This window comes from Acomys russatus, chromosome 9 (genome assembly GCF_903995435.1).
Source record: "Acomys russatus chromosome 9, mAcoRus1.1, whole genome shotgun sequence".
NCBI classification, from domain to species: Eukaryota; Metazoa; Chordata; class Mammalia; order Rodentia; family Muridae; genus Acomys; species Acomys russatus.
In genome coordinates this window covers 65,086,857-65,105,894 of record NC_067145.1, presented here as the reverse complement: position 1 = coordinate 65,105,894, position 19,038 = coordinate 65,086,857, and positions in this window count along the sequence as shown.

Sequence of the window (19,038 nt, the reverse complement as noted above, 5' to 3'; positions counted from 1 at the left end):
CTAAACAAATACACACACACACACACACACACAAAGAGAGAGAGAGAGAGAGAGAGAGAGAGAGAGAGAGAGAGAGATGCACTAAACAAATATGTTGTTTCATATTAACTTAAAAATGATATGAAAATGAGTGAACTAAATTGTCTCATTGTATGGGAGGAATAAACATATCTGGGACAAGTTTGTTCATCACCAAAAGAAGTCGCTAATGGAATTTTCTGTCATAATATTGAAAAGATACAGGCAAACAAAAATTTCCTCATTTGTTATAAAATCTTTAAAAACAATTAAAAGAAAATCATTCAATCACCATTAACAGTCTATAATGAGAGAGGAAAGATATCTTCCTTATACTGGGAAGGCCAAGTATAAACCTACCCACAAATCCTACGTGATATTTTCCTGAATGTTTAAGAGAAAAAAAAAAAACAGTTTTATTTTTTGTCTATGGATGTGTGTCTGTATTTGACTGAAGTTCCTAAATGGCCATAAGAGGGCGTCAGAGCCCTTGGAGCTAGAGCTGCAGACAGTTGTGAGATGCCCAATGGGTCCAGGGAATGGGAGTGAGGTCCTCTGCAAGAGCAGCAGGTGTTCTTACAGCCCCTCAGTTGCCTCTCCAGCCCCTGGCTGGAAGTGCTAACCAATTTACTAAGGATAGAAAAATCACACAGAGAAGAGCAGGGGAACACATTTTCATGTAAAATGAAGTATCTTCCTGGTGAGAAATGCTTATGAATTCACAAAGGTGTGACAGAAAACTATAGAAGCCATAGGGCACATGATACAGTTCTGGGACAGAAAAATCATGTGTTTACAATACCTAGTGATGGAAAGTTAGAAGCAAAATTAAATGAACAATGCCATTTGAGACATTAAACTTAGCACCGAAGGCCAGTATATACAAAATTGCAAGGCAGTGCATCGAGAAATTAAAGATAAGAATTAACAGAGAGAAACGCAGGTTTAGGTCTCATAAGCCTAGTTATGTTTAAAATGCAGTTTTCTACACATAGATTTCCACAGATTCGCTGACATTCCTACAAAAATCACAGCTTGTTTTTAATGAAGTAGAATAACTTAGTTTTAAACTATATCCATAAAAGACAAAGAGTGTAAAGCAGCAAAAACAGATTCTTTTTTCCTTTGACACAAAGTCTCACTGTGTAGCTCTGGTTGTTCCAGAACTTGCTATGCAGAGTGGGCTGTCTTTGAACTCACAGAGATCCATGCGCTTCTTCTTCCTGAGTGCTGGAATTTGAAGAGTGTCTCACCACGTTCAACCTCAAAGCAGACTTAAAACCAAGAACAAGAAGGAGAATGTAAGGCAAGAAGTGGATAAAGGTAACTGCTGTCAATCCCGAGTTCCAGCTCTGGGACCCATATGGTGGAATGAGAGAGCTGTTTTTGACCTGCACATGCCCACACAGCCAGCAGGGGTCAGCAGGGAGGGAGAGGGAATGAAGGGAGAGGAGAGGAGAAGACAGGGGGAGCTGGAGAAAGAAAGCAAATATAAAAAAGAGGAATGAATTTCCAAGCATACAACTTAAATTTACCCCAATGCTACATAATGTAATATTTCAAAAATACAACTAATAAACACAGAGACAAATGGTATTGTCTACAAAGTGTATAAATGTCAGCAATATTAGTTGATGCAAGTTAAAAGCTGGGGGGGGGGGGGGAAATCCCACTTTATAAAAACCAAGCTTAAAAGGATCTATATCTGACTTCAGTACGAAACAAAATATGTTAGTGGAATCACAGGAAGAAGTCTTAGTGATTTCAGGTTAGCCATTTTAAACTTATTTTGATAGGATACAAAACACTGGAATTATGATAATTATATTACTAAGACTTTCAAATTGGAAACTTGTTATAATAAGAAAGAAAGGAACACAATTACAGAGCCTAAAATCCTGTAGAATACATACACAAGAATAAATTTGCATATTAGTATATTCAAATATTCTTAGGTATAACAATACAAATATCCTAATAAAATAGTAAGAGAATATCTAAACAGATACATCAGAAAATAAGATTACAGATGGCAGTAAAGCCCAGGAAAAGATTATTCTCATGTACAAAATAAAGATACATAAAGTGACCATTACTAAAGCACTGCAGACTAAAACAAAATAATTTGAGGGTGCATATTTACAACCGTGATGCAGATGGCATTCCTCTCCACCCAGCACAGTTTTCTAAAAAGGAAAAAAATAGTAGAAGAAAACAACAATCCTAAATCATATGCACTTGATGATATATCATTAAATTACTTACAGCAATAAAGGACAGAGTGAAATGAGAAACAGGAAAATATATAATTACATCTGAAGTCTTTAAAGCACCTATTTTAGTTACTGACACTGCAAAGATGCAAAAACATTAAGTGTGGGAGACGTGCAATTACCATACTTGACATAATTAATATTTTTAGAAAATGTAGCTAACAACTCAGAATGCATATTCTTTGTAAGTGCATGTTGAACATAACAAAAATATCCCATATCATGGCCTCCAAAGCAAATCCAACACTTGCAAAAGCTCAGAACCACTTGAGTATTTCTTCTGACTATATTGTAGTAGCTAAGGGGAAAGTCAACCATTAGGACTTATCTAGAATAGCCCTAAATATATAGAAAAATCAGGCAACAAGCAATATAAGCTAATAACCTAAAATATTATGGAGATGTAATTTTGAATGTATGTGTCATAGTAGAGTTTGAAGATTAAGCTGTGCAGGTTGGTTAATGGACTAGAGATGGCTCAGTGGTTAGAGGCAGACACTTCTTGCAGAGCTCCTGGGTTCACTTCCCAGGCTCCACATGTTGGCTCACAACCATGCCTTCTTGTGGCCTCCATGGCCACCTTCACCTACATGGTATATATGCTTATAGGTACACACACACATACGTGCAGACACATAATAAATAAATAAATCTGACAAAATCGAAATATATAAAATATAATAAAGGACCTTATAGAAAAGCAATGAATTCTCCCTGTAAGCACCAAATAGCAAATGTTTGAATTTTGCATGAGGGCCTTTCTCTACCTTACAGTGTAGCACAAATTGGGCTTTAGAAAATTACAGAGGCATTAGGAAATAAATAGATGTTTACATGCATCGCTAAAGTGCCCCTTGTGGGTGTTCAGAAAAGCAAACTACAGTCTTCTTCAATAAAGATGTTTTCTAAAAATCACTAAAAATAATCAGTACTTTGTGTCATTTTATCCTGTAAAACAGGCAGCCATTTGTACTAGAATCTAGCTGGTGTGTGTGTGTGTGTGTGTGTGTGTGTGTGTGTGTGTGTGTGTGTGTGTATTTATGTGTGTGAATTGTGTGCTTGAGTATGTGTGTAGATGCATGTGTGAGAGTGTGGATATGCATCAGTGTGAATATGTGTGTGTTTGTGTGCATGTGTGCATGTGTGTAAGTGTGTTGTGAGTGGGAGTATGTGTATATGTTCAAGTGTGTGCAAGTGTGTATGTACGTATGTGTGTATGTACATGTGTATGCACAACACAAGGGACAGAAGACATCTCAGTGGTTGGGAGCACTTGATGGTTTTGCATCAACAGGTTCTGTTCCCAGCACCTACACAGTGGTTCACAACCATCTGTATCTCTGGATCTAGGATATCTGATACCTTTTCTGGCCTCCACAGGTACTACATATGGCACATACACACGTGCAGGCAAACGCTCATTCACATAAAACAAAAATAAATAAGAAAAATTTCACGGTCATAAAATAATATTGTATATCTTCAAGATAAGAAATATGCTTATGTATTATACATACACAGAAATTTAATGTATGCAGTTTAATATTTTTGACCAAAGTAGTTCTAAATCTGTATAAGTTTATTAGAGGAGACAAATAAGCTGGATTATGCTTCAAAATACTACATTAATTTTTTTTCTCTACATTTAACTGCACCTGCCTTTGAGTGAGATGCCTGGTCAGAACCTGTCTGGCTAGCCATTAAAGATCACGAGCATCATAAATAAAAGTCGGAATACTTGGAAGAGGTGTGGAAATGTCACTGCATCCTGGGGACAAGAGAGCAAAGCATGGATCCGGCGAGTCCAGCCCTATCAACAGTGTTTATGGTGATCAATCCCCTTCAGCTGTCTCCTTGCTGCCCGGTTGTCTACTGTAATGTTCAGTGACGAACATCAAAGTCAACCTTGGGAAGAGAAGGAGCCGGGAGCTGCTCTCCATGGTGCTGAGGAATGAGACCCAGAACGAGTGGAGCCGCCAGGCTGGAACAGGCCACTGCGTCGTCATCCGGATATCCTGTTGGCAGACAAGAAAGTCTACCCTGTCGAGACAAGAGCTCTAGTCTGTAAGCTTCTGTTACTAAACCACCAGGTTGTCTCATCGCCTAGCAGGCCCAGAAAACGAAACACAGGGACCCCGAGTTCTACCACAGAAAGAGGTATCTTACTCTGCACATCTACCCTGTACATAAGATATTTGTCCTTGAAGATTTTATTTTATATTGTGTATGTAAATGTGTGGTGGTGGTGGTGGTGGTGGTGGTGGTGTGTGTGTGTGTGTGTGTGTGTGTGTGTGTGTGTGTGTGTGTGTAGCTATGTGCACATGAGGGAGGCGCTAACACCCCTGGGGTGGCCTTGTAGATGCCTGTGAGCCACAGAGTCACTGCTGGGAAATGAATCCCCTACAAGGGCAATAGATGAACCTAACTGCTGAGTCATTTCTCTAGGCCCCAAATGTAAGAAATTTTTAAATGAGATTTCAAATCACTCTGAAGACATTTTTCTACAAAAATGTCTAATAGCTTAATATTCTTCTGAATAGATACATTATTCTGATATTCCATAATTGCTTTCTGAGTCATAAAATGTCAATCATATTCAATATATTAGCTCTCACCTGTAGACAGCATGTTATTTTTTAAATAATGGTAATTCCTCTTAAATATTCTTTGATGAAATCACATTATTTCTAATTGAGAAAGCATATGTCACAACCAGTAGCATTTTCTGTACTTCTAGTTCAGAATTATATCCTTTATCCCTGAGAGACTGAATTATCATTTATCTATGCGAATCTGTACTACAAATCTCTCATATCTGGGCTAGGGATGTGGTGCAGTTTATAAAGTACTTGCCTTGCAAACATGAGGACGTGAGTTCATAGCTAGAAATCAGACCTTTTAAAGGCACCTGTTATGTTGCAAGCTTCGAATCCAGCACTCGAAGGCAGAGGCAGGCAGATCTCTGAGGCCGGTTTTCCAGCCTGCCTGGGGTACTTCAGCTCCAGGCCACGGGCAGAATTTCCAGCAAAAAGCAAGGCAGATATTGCTGAGAAAAAGAACTTGACATTACTCTCTCTGTCTGTGTGTCTGCCTTTTATCTCTGTGTCTCTGTCTGTCTCTCTGTCATCAGTCTCTCTCTCTCTCTCTCTCTCTCTCTCTCTCTCTCTCTCTCTCTCTCTCACACACACACACACACACACACACACACACACACACGAAACACATATGTAATCAAGGAAGAATCAGAGAAAGAGGAAGAGAAATCATATAAAGTTGTATGTGGGAGGAGTCTGGGGAGGAGAAAACATTATCAAATATATTGTATAAAATGTGACTAAAACTTAAAAACTACTAAACAAGCTCTCACATTTTACTCAAATAAAAAAATTAAAACTGATACATTTTTAATAGAATCTGAAGTGTAAAATTAAATTACATATAGCTCTAGGCTTTAGAACATTGAATAGCTACATGACATAAGTATATATCAAAACCAATACATATTTCTTCACTAGAAAACCCTGGTGGTAGGTGCCTTTCTGCAAGGATGCTAACTTTATGCATGAAATCTAAGTGTCCATGGAACACAGCAATTTTATATTTCATGGGGCTAAGACTGGTGGAGTCAAGCCAAAAACAGGCAAGGACAGTTGAAAATGGGGGTATTCTGTCAGTAAAAGCACCACCAAGCCTGTTGTCATGTTCTTAATATTAAAGATCTACTTTACTTTCATAACTTTTTTCAACTGGTACACTAAACTCACAGCTCTCTGGCAGCCACCATCACAGTGGCCAGTTTCACTCAGACATCTGAACTTTCACATTCATCTACCTGTAACGTGTATCCACTCACTCCCACATCATCTACAGTTCGTTGGCTCCAAATCATAGGCATGGCGTCCAAGCCATTGGAACTGGGTGTCAATGAGTAATTCCCAGATGGGAATGCAAACACACTGCTAGTAACTGGGAAAGAAGTGCACTCCACTCATAATGGGAAATATTCTTGTTGATATGACCTTTGGGAGTGAGATCCTACCTGGCAGGAAAAGGTTATTGAAGACTGCACCATCTCCCTTGGTTCTTTCATGGCCTCGATCCTCTTTCTCCATAAGGGAAGAAGCAGCCTCTATTACATGATCCATTGCTATGAGCAACAGGCTGTCCTAACTAATGAGTTATTTCTCCAGTCATCAATCAAATGAACCACATATTAGGCTATCTTCAAGGTCTCTCTTTTGGTTTAAATGGGGGTGTTTTTGTCATGAATGTGAAGTAAGGACATTCCTATCTATATGATAATCAATACAGTCACTATGAAGTTTGGTGGCTTTGTAGGAACATACATCTCATACCTCGCATACACAGCACACTAGGACACGCAATGTTCTGCGAACACTTGCCTCTATACATTGCATTTTCTACTTGAGATCACAGAAGCAGCCTTGAAACCGTAATGAGAACGGGCTTTCCTGCCTCTTTCCTGCCAAGGATGTATTTCAACAATCCTCCCCCACCCCTGCCACTCACCCCACATTGCACAAAGATTTTCTCAGAAGGAGCCATCTGGAAATTTCTGTGAGATTCTCACTGGGATATTGGTAGAGAAGAGGGTACGCAGCCAGTTCTCAGGGGAACACAGAGGAAGGCTGACCAGAAAGCCTGGGCAGATTCCCCCTTCAGTGCCCGACTCTCTACAGATGCCAGATGCAATGCTGTCACTTAGATGTGCTCTGGCTCTCCAGGTACATCTGGCTTTCAGCTCGTGGCTTTGCTTTCCTAGCTGAAATGTGAAAACCACTGTCAGCCCTGAGACCAGCCATTGGTCTGTAAATAATACACAGTATTGGTATTAACAGAGGCATAAGGAGATGCGTAGCAAGCTCTTTTCTTGGAACCAAGATTGGGATGACTAATTTTTCACCAGTGTGATGCAAGCTTTAAAAATACACATGGCTTGGGGCTGGAGAGGGTTCAGCAGTTGAAAGTCTTTACTGCTCTTGCAGGGGACCCACTCATACTGTGGGTCACAACTGTCTGCGAATCTGTTTCCAGACTGCTTTTCTGATCTCTTTAGGTACCTGCATGCACTTTTTACACACATATACACTCTCACACATATAGGAAACATTAAATATAATACTTATAACTTTAGACCATTATATCAATAACTCTAAAAGAGGTGGTTTATGGCAAGCAAAAAGAGAACTACATCTTAGGATAGATTGTTAGGGAAATAAGTGAAAACAAAGTTAACGTGTGGCTGTTTCCTCCCAGGAAGATCAAAAGCAGAATAAAGTCTATACTTAACTCATATCTCCAGAACACCCTGGTAATAAACAGATGAAAAAGAATCCTTCGCTCCCTCCATGGGGGAGGAGTGTTGGATTAAGCCGTAGTAACTCTGCTTCACTGTATCAGATATGTTTCACAATTTATATCTAGAGATTTATTGTGTCCTCATTCTGCAAATATTTGCTCACACCAGGATCTGATGGCGCTAAGGACATAGGAAGCACTAAACCCATGACAACTCTGGAAAATACAGAGCCAGCGTGTGAGAGGAGCAGCAGGCTCCATGGAGGTGTTAAGATTTTCTACCTCTGGAGAAAAAAAATAGATTTGAAGCATAATAATTTTCTGTAGTTCTAACTAGTTATATTTTAAAGCAGGCAGCTTTCATAATTCAAAATCCTTTGTTCTTTAAGTGGTTGGACTTCATAAACACACACATTCTATCAGATCTAATGGTCTTTGAGATAGTATTTATAGTGTAGTTTTATGCTCACTTAATGTTATTTTATTTCCATCATCAACAATTGAAAACTATTTGAGATGAACGATATGCTCCTCTAATTAACTTTTGTGAAGTAATATCTTCCCATTTTCTGATCCCTCTCAGTGTGATGAGCGGAGCCACTCTGAAAAGCTCTGCTCCACTACTTCTCTGTTTCAGGGCTCGTTTTGCTTGTGTCTTCGCTATTGGCAGAGGTCGGCAGTGCGAGGGAGGCGCCCCAGGTCCCATAGATGGCTAAGGCACCTTCAGAAGTTACATTAACACATCCAGCAAGGAGGGGTGTTTCCTGCAGCACTACAGAAATGAGGTTACTTCTCCCCCCCTCCCCACTTTGACTTGCCTTCCGATGTCGTTGGTTAAGCTTATATCGCCTCCACATTCCTAGTCCTAGATTGCAGTTGTTATTTTGGTGACTTTAATTGCCTGGTCATAGTGTAGGGGAATGTGGATGCATAAGATGGAATCATTTTTTAAAATCAATCTTAGCATTGCCTTTTAGTTTTTTTTTGTTTTTGTTTTTGTTTTTTTTATTTATTTCTTCAGTGATCTAAGAGACAAGAAATTTTCTCAGTAAATATCACAGATAACTGTTATGTGCCGTGGATTGTCCATGTTAACACATCAGAGGAAAGTGTTCACATCTCTATCCGTGGAACACATTGTCTGGAGAATTTATGAGCCAGCTTCTGCTAGCAGAGAAAGCTTCGTGGAGAAGAGAAGCCAACCACTGGCATTTAAAAAAAATCCCTACCCGCACTGGCAGAAAGAGAGGCTGTGGCCTAGAGAGAAATCTTGCAAGATTGTGGGCAGCATCAAAGTCCCGCGTGGTTTGGATGGGAGATGCTTTTTCATGCAGCCATGTTAGAAAGCAGTTTCTCCAGGGAACATCACTGATAGGAAAGAGATAAAAACATTATATGCGACTAGCCCAAGGGGCGTGTCCCACGAAAGCCTTCACTTACCAGGAAACTGGGACAGAGGGGAGGACATCCTATTGGGACTCTAGAGAAGAGAAACATGGGAGAATAGCAAAGTAGAAGGATCCAGAGGGTCTAGAAACCTACAAGAAGAACAATATGATAGGCAGATTTGGGCCCAGGGGTCCCGCTCAAACTAAGGCACCAGCCAAGGACAATACAGGCGGTAAACTTTAAACCCCTACCCAGATCTAGCCAATGGTCAGAACATTTTCCACAGTTGAGTGGAGAGTGGGGTATGACTTTCTCACGTACTCTGGTGCCTCACATTTGACCATGTCCCCTGGGGGGCGGGGGGAGACCTGGTGGCACTCAGAGGAAGGATAGCAGGTTACCAAGAAGAGACTTGATACCCTATGAGCATATACAGGGGGAGGTAATCCCCCTCAGTCACAGTCATAAAGGAGGGGAATAAGGGGAAAATGGGAGGGAGGGAAGAATGGGAGGATACAAGGGATGGGATAACCATTGAGATGTAACAAGAATAAATAAATACAAATTAAAAAAACATTATATGCGTTATATTTGACAATGTGCATGGAAATATGTCAGAGAATTGACTGCAATGCTTGAGAATAATTCAGTAAACTTCAATTCCAGGAGAAGTCAGGGCAACCACTGCTATGGTTTTCATAATCATGTACCTGGAAAAATAGAAGGTGCACACAGGGCAATTAGAGTAAGTTATTTCATAAAAGACAATGGGCTTGGTTGTGGAAATATTGACACATGTGTCTGGTTTACACATTTAATCTTTTTATACAATATGCCACAAATTACTTAAGAAACATGGCAGAGATAACCAAAGAGTTATTTCAGGAATATATGTATCCCATATTTAGATTTTAGTTAAGTCCTCTGAATTGAAACGTTTCTTCATTGGGAAAAGGGTGGTGCCAAAAGTTCAGGAAAGGTACAAGAAATTCACAAGACACACCAGGCCTCTATCTGCACTTGTTATAGGTGGTAAACAGTGCTGGGGTGGAAAGACTGCTCAGTGGAACTCCTGCACAGTGCACAGGGCACCACGGGGCTCAATATTCTCTGGTTAGCACCTGCACTAGAGCAGAGCTTTTGGAACTGCAGGTGTACGATCACCCCTACTTACCTACTCTTGTAAGCATCCTTTCACTTATATTTTTATTTTAAAAGCACATTAGGTTCTCTGGTTCCCTAAGCTAGATCTGGACGGATGTCTTTCTTGTTTTGTCATGGCCATCTATTTCTCTCTGTGCCTGTAGAAACAACTGCCCCAGCGAAATACGTGCACCAGTAACACAAAGGCAAGAGAGAATTCTTCTAACTATATGAAATAAATTTCTCTACACTCAAACACAGATGTCAAGTATGCACATACCAAAGAATTTAATCAGTATTTACACTATGGTGTTTCAAATTGCTTAGAAAATGTTATTTCTCTTTCAAACAACAACATTTTTTGTTTGATGCTAGGCACAGCTTGGCTGACTGAACTCTTGTGAAGAGCATAAAATTTGCCAATATCCTCACGTAATTGGCTTCTTTTCGCCTATTTAACTAAGCACCTGTGCCATGCTAGTCTGCGTGTTGCACGGACGACTTCAGAAATCCATTTTATTGTTGGAAAAAAAATTAATGTCTTCACGTAATTGCTGTTAGGCTCACTGTTCACTAAGAGATCATTTAGGTTTGTTCATGGGGCAGCTTGTTCTATCTGGATCCCAGGAAAGAGTTTGGAAGAACTCAGAAGATGTTGCCTACCTTGTTGTCATATGTTTTATTTCCTATGTCTGAGGCAGGAGACCACCATAGCTTTCCAGAATTCTTACCAGACCTGTTCGTAGATTACAATAGAATTCCTTTGGGAGAGTTGGGCTGTCCCTGCCATTGGCCACCTTGAGTATGCAGATACATAGATATGCCAGTTGATCTAAATGGAGATTATTTCAAATTAAAACCAGAGAATAGTAGGAATCATGGTGTAAGCATGCAATGAAGTCTGTGAATTTGGGGAGCCAATCAAGCTGCAGTCACACATAATGCTCCCTTAGCCCAAATAAAATACAAACATATAGTACATATATACTGACCTGAATACGTAATTTTAGGAATATCATTAGTAGGTCCAAACTGCACTTATAGTATTTTAGAGAAAAGGAAGGAACAATTTACAAAAGAATTTTGTTTTCAATTTGCAAATGCTGAAGTCTGAACGAGAGTTTATGATGAAAATCACATGGACATACTGTTATCAGTAACAACTAGAAATGCATGGCATCAGCAACCACTGAAATATTGTTCTAGAATAAAGACACCAAAGGAGGATAAAGAGGATTAAGATGGGTCTGCAGGAGGATAAGGATAATCAAAGCACCTTACACACATGTACAAAAATGTCAGCGTTAAACCTGCTTTGTCTTGTTTCGTTTTGCAATTAACTACAGGAGTCCAAGTTAGAGAAGAAATTGGTCACGGTGACTCGGTGCCTGTACATCTCAGCACTGTGCGTGCAAAATCAGGAGCATCACCCCAGTGAGAGGCCGTCTTGGGCCACACAGGGACAACCCGGGCCATGGAGCGATAGAATGTAGATGTAGCTTGGTTAGCAGAGTGCATTCCTGGCATCCTCAGCAGCAAGTAAAACTGGGGACAACGGTACATGCCTGTCCTCCTAGCATGCAAGAGATGGATACAGGAGGATCAGGAAGCACCAGGGCAGCCTTTGCTACACAGTGAGTTTGAGGCCAGCCTGGGAAATTGTGAGGCCTTGATTCACAAAAATCAATTAAAGGTTTTTATGCAGTGAACACATCTAAATAAATCTTTTGAGTGAGTGGATTGGATTATTTTCCCAAAGCAAACAGTGCTCACGTCTTTGGCGACTTTACAGTGTGCCTCTCTGTGTACAGAGACTAATTCTGCACATGTAAAGCAGAGTTATTCCTAAGATCTGATAATTTTAAGGTGTTTCACCTTCTTGACATTCCCCAATAAAGTAAGATGCGGCGGTGGGGTGGCATTTGACTGCATGGAGTTGTCATATTTCCTGCAGGGAAACCTCCGTCTGAGCAGCTTCCACCAAATGTCACTATCACCCTTTAGTCATAAGCACAGCCTGAGATGCCCCCCAGATGTTTGCAAATGCCCTTTAATGGAGGCTGTGATCACTGCCACCAGCTATCCCAGCAATAGGAACTCACTGGGATGTAATCCGGAGGGCACAGAACCCAACACCCCCTGTAGGCTAGAGAAGCCTCCGGAAGCGCACAATTTTGGCAGCCTTGACTAGCCCCGACATGTTCACTTGCATTTCTCCAGTCAGTACACATTTTTAAGCTTTTCTGCTCCACTGCTCCTTAAAAACAAGAGGAAAAAGAGTGAAGGGGGATTGCCTAAGGACTAAGAGTACTTGCTTTGCAAGCATGAAGACCAGAGTTCAAATCCCCGGTGCACACACACAGAAAGGATGATTATGGCTGCCTATGTCTATAACCCAATCATTGCTGGCCAGAGGCAGGCACACCCCAAGAGACTGCTGGCCTAGCTCAAATGTGAGCTTCCCGTTCAATAAGAGACCATGTCCTGAAGAAACAATGACAAGAACAACAGATAAGGACATTTGACCTGACATCCAGGTCTGGCCTCTGTGCACATGTGCACCACTAAGGTTCACAGTCCAAATCTGGAGTCCCTGCCTTTTAAGCAGGGACCACAGTATAGCTAGCCTACAAATTTAATCCAGTTCTCATAACAATTTTTATGTCATATTTCACATATGTAGGGGGAAAAGCAATGCAAGAATTCATACAGAACCACAAATGACTATAAACAGCCAAAGAAAACCTAAGTAAGAACACAGATGGAGGTACAATATCCAACCTCAATTTATAGTACAGAGCTGTGGTGATAAGGACAGCTTGGTGCTGGCATAAAAATGAACAGTAAGGCTAAGGAAACAGAACATAGGACCTGGAAATTAACCAAAGAAGCAGTGCCTAACAGAGAAGGAAAAATATACAGTGGAAAAAGGACAGCCTTTAACATAAGATTCTCTAAAAACTGGAAACCCCCTGTGGAAGAATGAAATTAGATTTGTATCTTTCATACTGTACAAAAATCAATTTGAGATGGATCAAATATCTTCATTTAAAAAGCAAAACTTCTAGTGAAAAAATAATAATAAATATTTTCAAGATTTTTTGTTAGGGCATCAATACCACAGGAACTAACCCAAAGTGTCAACAGATGGAACTTCATAAAATTTAAAAATGTTCTGCATATCAAAGGAAACTATCTGTAGAGTTCACAGACAGGAAACAGAATGGCAGACAGTATTTACCACTCATACATTAGACAAGGAACTAACAGCAGGGATTTTTAAAATGTCAGAAATTAAAGTCTGGCAATAAAACTGCCAATCAACGTATAGGTGAATGAATTGAATAGACAGTTTTCAAAAAATGAAATACAAATAATCAGTTACATTTTAAAGGTGCTAACTTCCCTAGTAAGAACAAAAAATACAAATTAAGACTACTTTGAAAGAGCATCTAACCCGCTCTGACAGCAAGTGTTAGTGAGGAGCTCCCCCGCTGGCGAGAGTACAAGTTAATAAAGCATCATGAGCTTGGGGAGCTCTTCAGCTCTTCCTGGCCCAGGGGGCTCCTTCCCTGTGTTTTTGCAGCCCAGTTCATGACAGCATGGAATAGAGCCCTCCTAGTTGTTCATCAAAGGGCCAGTGAGTAACAGAACACTGAACGTACATAAAAATGGAATATTATTTAGCTCTAAAGAAAAATGAAAATTATTAATCGTCAGGATAATAAGATTAACCAAGACATGCAATCTCAGAAAGAAAAGTGTATACACATATGAGGGTATGCAAATATGCCAATGCACGAGGGGGTATAGTACAACATTTAGAAAAAACGAGAAAAGATAGTAAAAGGAGACAGCTGCTTGTCAGAAAGTTTACACAGATCATGTATATTGTGTCAATGTTTCTAACGCACTCTCAAGATGTAATACATTGTTAGTGCAAAATAAGTCTTTATATGAGCTTGTGTCCACAGGTGACTCTGTGAGGGGCTGGGACCTGACTGGGAGGCCTGAGTTTTACCTTGTGTTTCCATTGCATATCCTTGTAGGATGTCTTTATAAGTACTGCCAGACTCCGTGCATTCTAGCTTTTAAACAGAAACCTCACAATCAAATTACAGAATGCATTGTTTAAAAACACCTCAAAAATGTGATTTTGAAAACTCTGGCAATTCCTGAGAACACTAATTTGTTGATCTTGAATTTCAAAGGGTAACATTTAAGGAATTTAAAAACACAGAGAAGCTTCTCCTTTAAAAAGATGTTTGAGATAATGTAATCCTTTGAAATATGCTAAAACCACCAAAAATTAATTTGATTTTTTTTCCAGAGAGGCAGCCTGTTTTATTTAGTCACTTGACTGATATGATTTAAAATAGTTGTTGTGATGGCCTCTGGGTCTATGTACAAATTCAATATTATATCAAAATGCATAAATATAAGCAAGTGGTTAACTGACACACATGAACCGCACATGAGTAATTTTGAAGTCTGTCCTGCATACATAATTATTCTTTTTATTTATATTGCTGCAGTTACAAAAATAAAAGTAAAAAAAAATTGTATAGTTTAAAGAAACATGATTCCCTTTTTAAAAGACGCATATTTTTATTCTTATTCTCTAACGGTTAGCTGATGGCACAGGGTTTATGGTTTTAGAATTAAAACATAAAATTTATATCTTAAAAGTATGGTACAAAAATTTATATCTTAACGATATGGTACAGCCGGGCATGGAGGTGCATGGCTTTAATCCCAGCACTCGGGAGGCAGAGGCAGGAGGATTGCTGTGAGTTCGAGGCCCACCTGTTCTACAAAGTGAGTCCAGGAAAGCCAAGGCTACACAGAGAAACCCTGTTTCTAAAGCCTCCCAAAAGTATGGTCAAAGGCACTATTTCATAGTTGTTTCACATGTGCTTCATTTGTAAAGGTTAATTTTTAATTTTGTGTGTCTGTTTGTGGGTACTTGAATGTGAGTGCAGTGGCCAGCACATGGTGGTGCTGGGTCACATGACCTGACACTGGATTACAGAGGGTTGTGAGCCTCTAATTTTAAATGATGGGAAATGAATCCAGGTCCTTGCAAAGGCAGCAAGTTCCATTAACCACTGAGCCACCTCTCCAGTTTTTTTTTTATTAATAAAACTTTGAACTTAAAAATAATAGTAGCATAATACCACATGCAAAATAGGATTGTGAAAATACATCCAGATAATAAGAAACCATAGCATTTCTAAGAACAGTTATCTGTCTAGTTGTTGAATGGGGGCTAATAGTAATTTCTTAATTACCTAGAGATTGAATTTGGAGCTAAAAGCAGTAATTTGTTTGAGGGAGAAAGGAAAGACAGAATAGAACTAAAGTCTAAACATGCCAGGCTCCAACAAGAGCTATTCATAAATTAATTTTACAGAATTGGGAGTCCAACCCAGGCCCTTACATATGCCAGGGAAGTGCTTTACCACTGAGCTACACCCCAAGTATTCTATTTAACTTACAGTCCCCCCCCCCCATATACACAGTGGACATTTATTTTACCACTGAGAAAAATGAAATCAAGCCATCCTCAGGAAAGCATGTTCATCTTCAGATCTTAAATTGTTTTATTGACTCCCTTGACCTCATAGTTTACATTTTCCTGAGTTTATTCCGTTTCCTCATTTCCTCTCTATCGGCTTCTGCTGTGGCCTCTCTAAGGGCCTCAGTCTGTTTGGTGGTATCTCCCTGTATTTGTTTACATACTTTATTCATTTCCTTCATTATCATCTTCACTAGGAAAGCTGTGAGGTCATTTTCTTGTGTTTCAGTTGTGTTAGAGTATCCTCGGCTGACAGCTTTGAAATAACTGAGTTCTGGAAATGCCATATTGTTTTGGCTTTTGTTGTTGTTTTTAGGCTGACCAGCCGTTAGCCATCTGGCTGTCTCTGGCATCATGTGGTAGTTTCTGGTGTCCTTCACTGGAGTCTGGGGACCATCCTCTGGAGAAGGGGACACTCAGAGTTGGCTACCTTCCTACTGGCTTCCTTGCTCCAAGGTCAATGAGATCCCACTTCCCAGGCACTGTGCTCAGTCAACGTCCCCAGACTCTGTGCTCACTGAGTTGGGGAGCCAGTGATTACATCATAAGGTAGCCTGAGGTTGGGGTAACATGAATGTCTTCACCACCTGGTGGTGAGTGGGGGCACCTGAAGTTGGAGCTGTATGTCTCCTTCCCAGAAGGTACCCACTTCTAGAAGGATTTGAGGTTGGGACAGCAGATGTGGTACCTGTAAAGTCTCTGCAGCATGGCAGTGATAGAAGAGAGCCAAAATATAAGCTGCGTCACTCAGTCCTAGAAGGTAACCACTTCACGAGAGTGTTTGAGGTTGGAGCCTCAAGATCCGGTACCTGGAAAGTCTCCACATTGTTGTGGTAGTATTGGGCACCTGAGGTATGTGTTGCGTGTCCCTTTCCTGGAAGGTAATCACTTCACAGGAGAGTCTGAGGTGGGGGCCAGTAAGCTGTGGCATCTGGAAAGTCTCAGTGATAGTGGGTGGTTGTGCTTGGAGCTGAGCTGCCCTGGTACTGGAAGCCCTGGAACTGAAGCCACAGTGTTGGGAGCCCCAGATTTAGGTAACCTGGGGTTGAGTTTGAGATTTTCCCACTGTGGGCTCTTGTCTCACCTGGGAAAGGTAGTTGTTTGGGGTTTGAGGGTCTACCAGGCCTGTCTGTTGGCCTGCTCTTCAGTTATGGTGTGGACTGGGAGCCACCATCTTGGATCTGTCTCCGGACGGGTGGATTCTACCATGCGTAATCTGTTGAAACTACAAGTGTAATGACACCAAGTATCATGCAGACATTTAAGAATGCACTAGAGTGCCTCTGTAGCTTTTATGCTTTCTGATAATTCTCATTCCTCACACTCTTGAATATGCAAACTTGCCTTGGGAGCACCTTATACACTCCACACACCACCTGAGTTAAATGGTGAATGAAAGAGCAAAATACTAACAAAATTCCTTATTAACATCAATAGTACATAGTGGCTTCAGGATCTTTCACACCTTGCATGTCACAACGAGAGATGAGTCATCAAACTTAACAATAACTAAGATGATTTGGCTCAGCAATGAGATCTGTCCTAGTTAGCCTCAACTCGCTACTTGGTATAGGTTGTCGCCCAAAGAAGGAAAGGTCAATTGAGAGATTGCCTACATCGGAGTGATCAATAGACATGTTTGTGGGAGAGTATTTGGACTGTTAACTGATGTAGGAGGGCCTAGCCCACTGTGGGTAGCACCATTCCCTGGGCAGGTGCCTTTGAGGAAGCCAGCAGGCAATATGCTCCATGATTTCTGCTGTGCTTACGGCCTGTGAAGCGGGTTCCCTGGCTAGTGTGACGCTGTGTGCAATAGCAGTCGTGCTTGCCTGCTTTGTTCCTAGTGCTAGCTTCCTTCAGTGACAGATTATGGCTCAGTGGTTCAAGGCAAATAAACCCTATCCTTCCTTAAGTTGTTTCGTGACAAAGTGTTTTATCACAGAATTAAATAAGAATGTGGAACATTAGCTTCCTAGGTGAGTAACGTGTGTGTGTGTGTGTGTGTGTGTGTGTGTGTGTGTGTGTGTGTGTGTGTCTGCATGCTATGGCTTTGTGAGGAGGTCAGAAGGCAATCTTGGGTGTCAATCTTTGCATTCTTGATTGAAACTGTATTATTGTTGCTGTTGTTGTTATTATTATTATTATCATTATCATTATTATCATCATTATTATTAAAAATACCAGACTGGCTAGACTGTGAGGTTCCAAAAATTCTGTCATATGTCCCATCTTGTCATAGGAAGGTTAGAATAACAAATGTATGCATTACTGCATTGGTTCTATGGATCAGAATTCAAGTCCTCATTCATGTACTGTCCCCACAGAATGATTTCCCTAGTTCCCTAAATAAATCATTTCTAAAGCATGAGCCAATAACTGAGGAAGCAGAATAAAAACTTTCAAGCAATACATATAAATAAGCGTATTCTCAATGGCAATAATGGAAGGAAAATAACTCAGTAGGAAAAGGAGCTAGTTAAAGGAAGAAAGGTGAATGTTTAATATCACAGGGAAATAGTCTCAAATGTCCTACTGTTCTGGAAATGCAAATTAAGATGGAGTTCTATCTCCCACTGTTAAGATGCATGAAAATTTAAAAGTCTGATAATGTCAAAATTCATTGAAAGTACAGAAAAGAACTTCAAACTGAGTAGATGTGATTGACCTGTAAACCAAGGCAGAGCAGTCACCTACCCATAAACACACTAACTCAAGGAAAAGGCCTGTGGAATAGATGGAAAATAGATTCACTTTCTTGATTTGCACATTTTTCATATTTAGTAATGTTTTTATTTCTTATTCTCAATCATACATTGACCTATTTTTGTTCATTGGGATTTTAAATAATGGGAGTATATTTTTTCTGGTATTTTCTCTCTTTTTTTGTTGTTGTTTATTTATGTTTTTTGGTTTTCGTTTTGGTTTTGGTGGGGTTTTTTGTTTGTTTGTTTTGTTTGTTGTTGTTGTTTTTGTCTCTCTGATCCTTTGAGTGTCCTTTTTGGTTTTTCTTGTTGGTTGGTAGTTTCATACACTGATATATGAATCTCAGTCATTTCCACATCACCATGCACATTCTCACCCGCTTCCCTCTCCTGCTGGCACCAACAAGCTCCTCTCCACCTTCACATCTTCCACTTTGAACTCAGCTAGGCTTTTCTAACAGACCATTTGTGGGAGGTTATTTAATGGAGCAAGGGCAACTGACCAATGGGTACATCACTGAAGAGGATGACATGTCCTCTCAGAACAGTCATTAATAGTTAATAGTCTCTCAGCATGAGAAAATGTTGATGATGGTCCCAACCTTGTGCAGGTCTT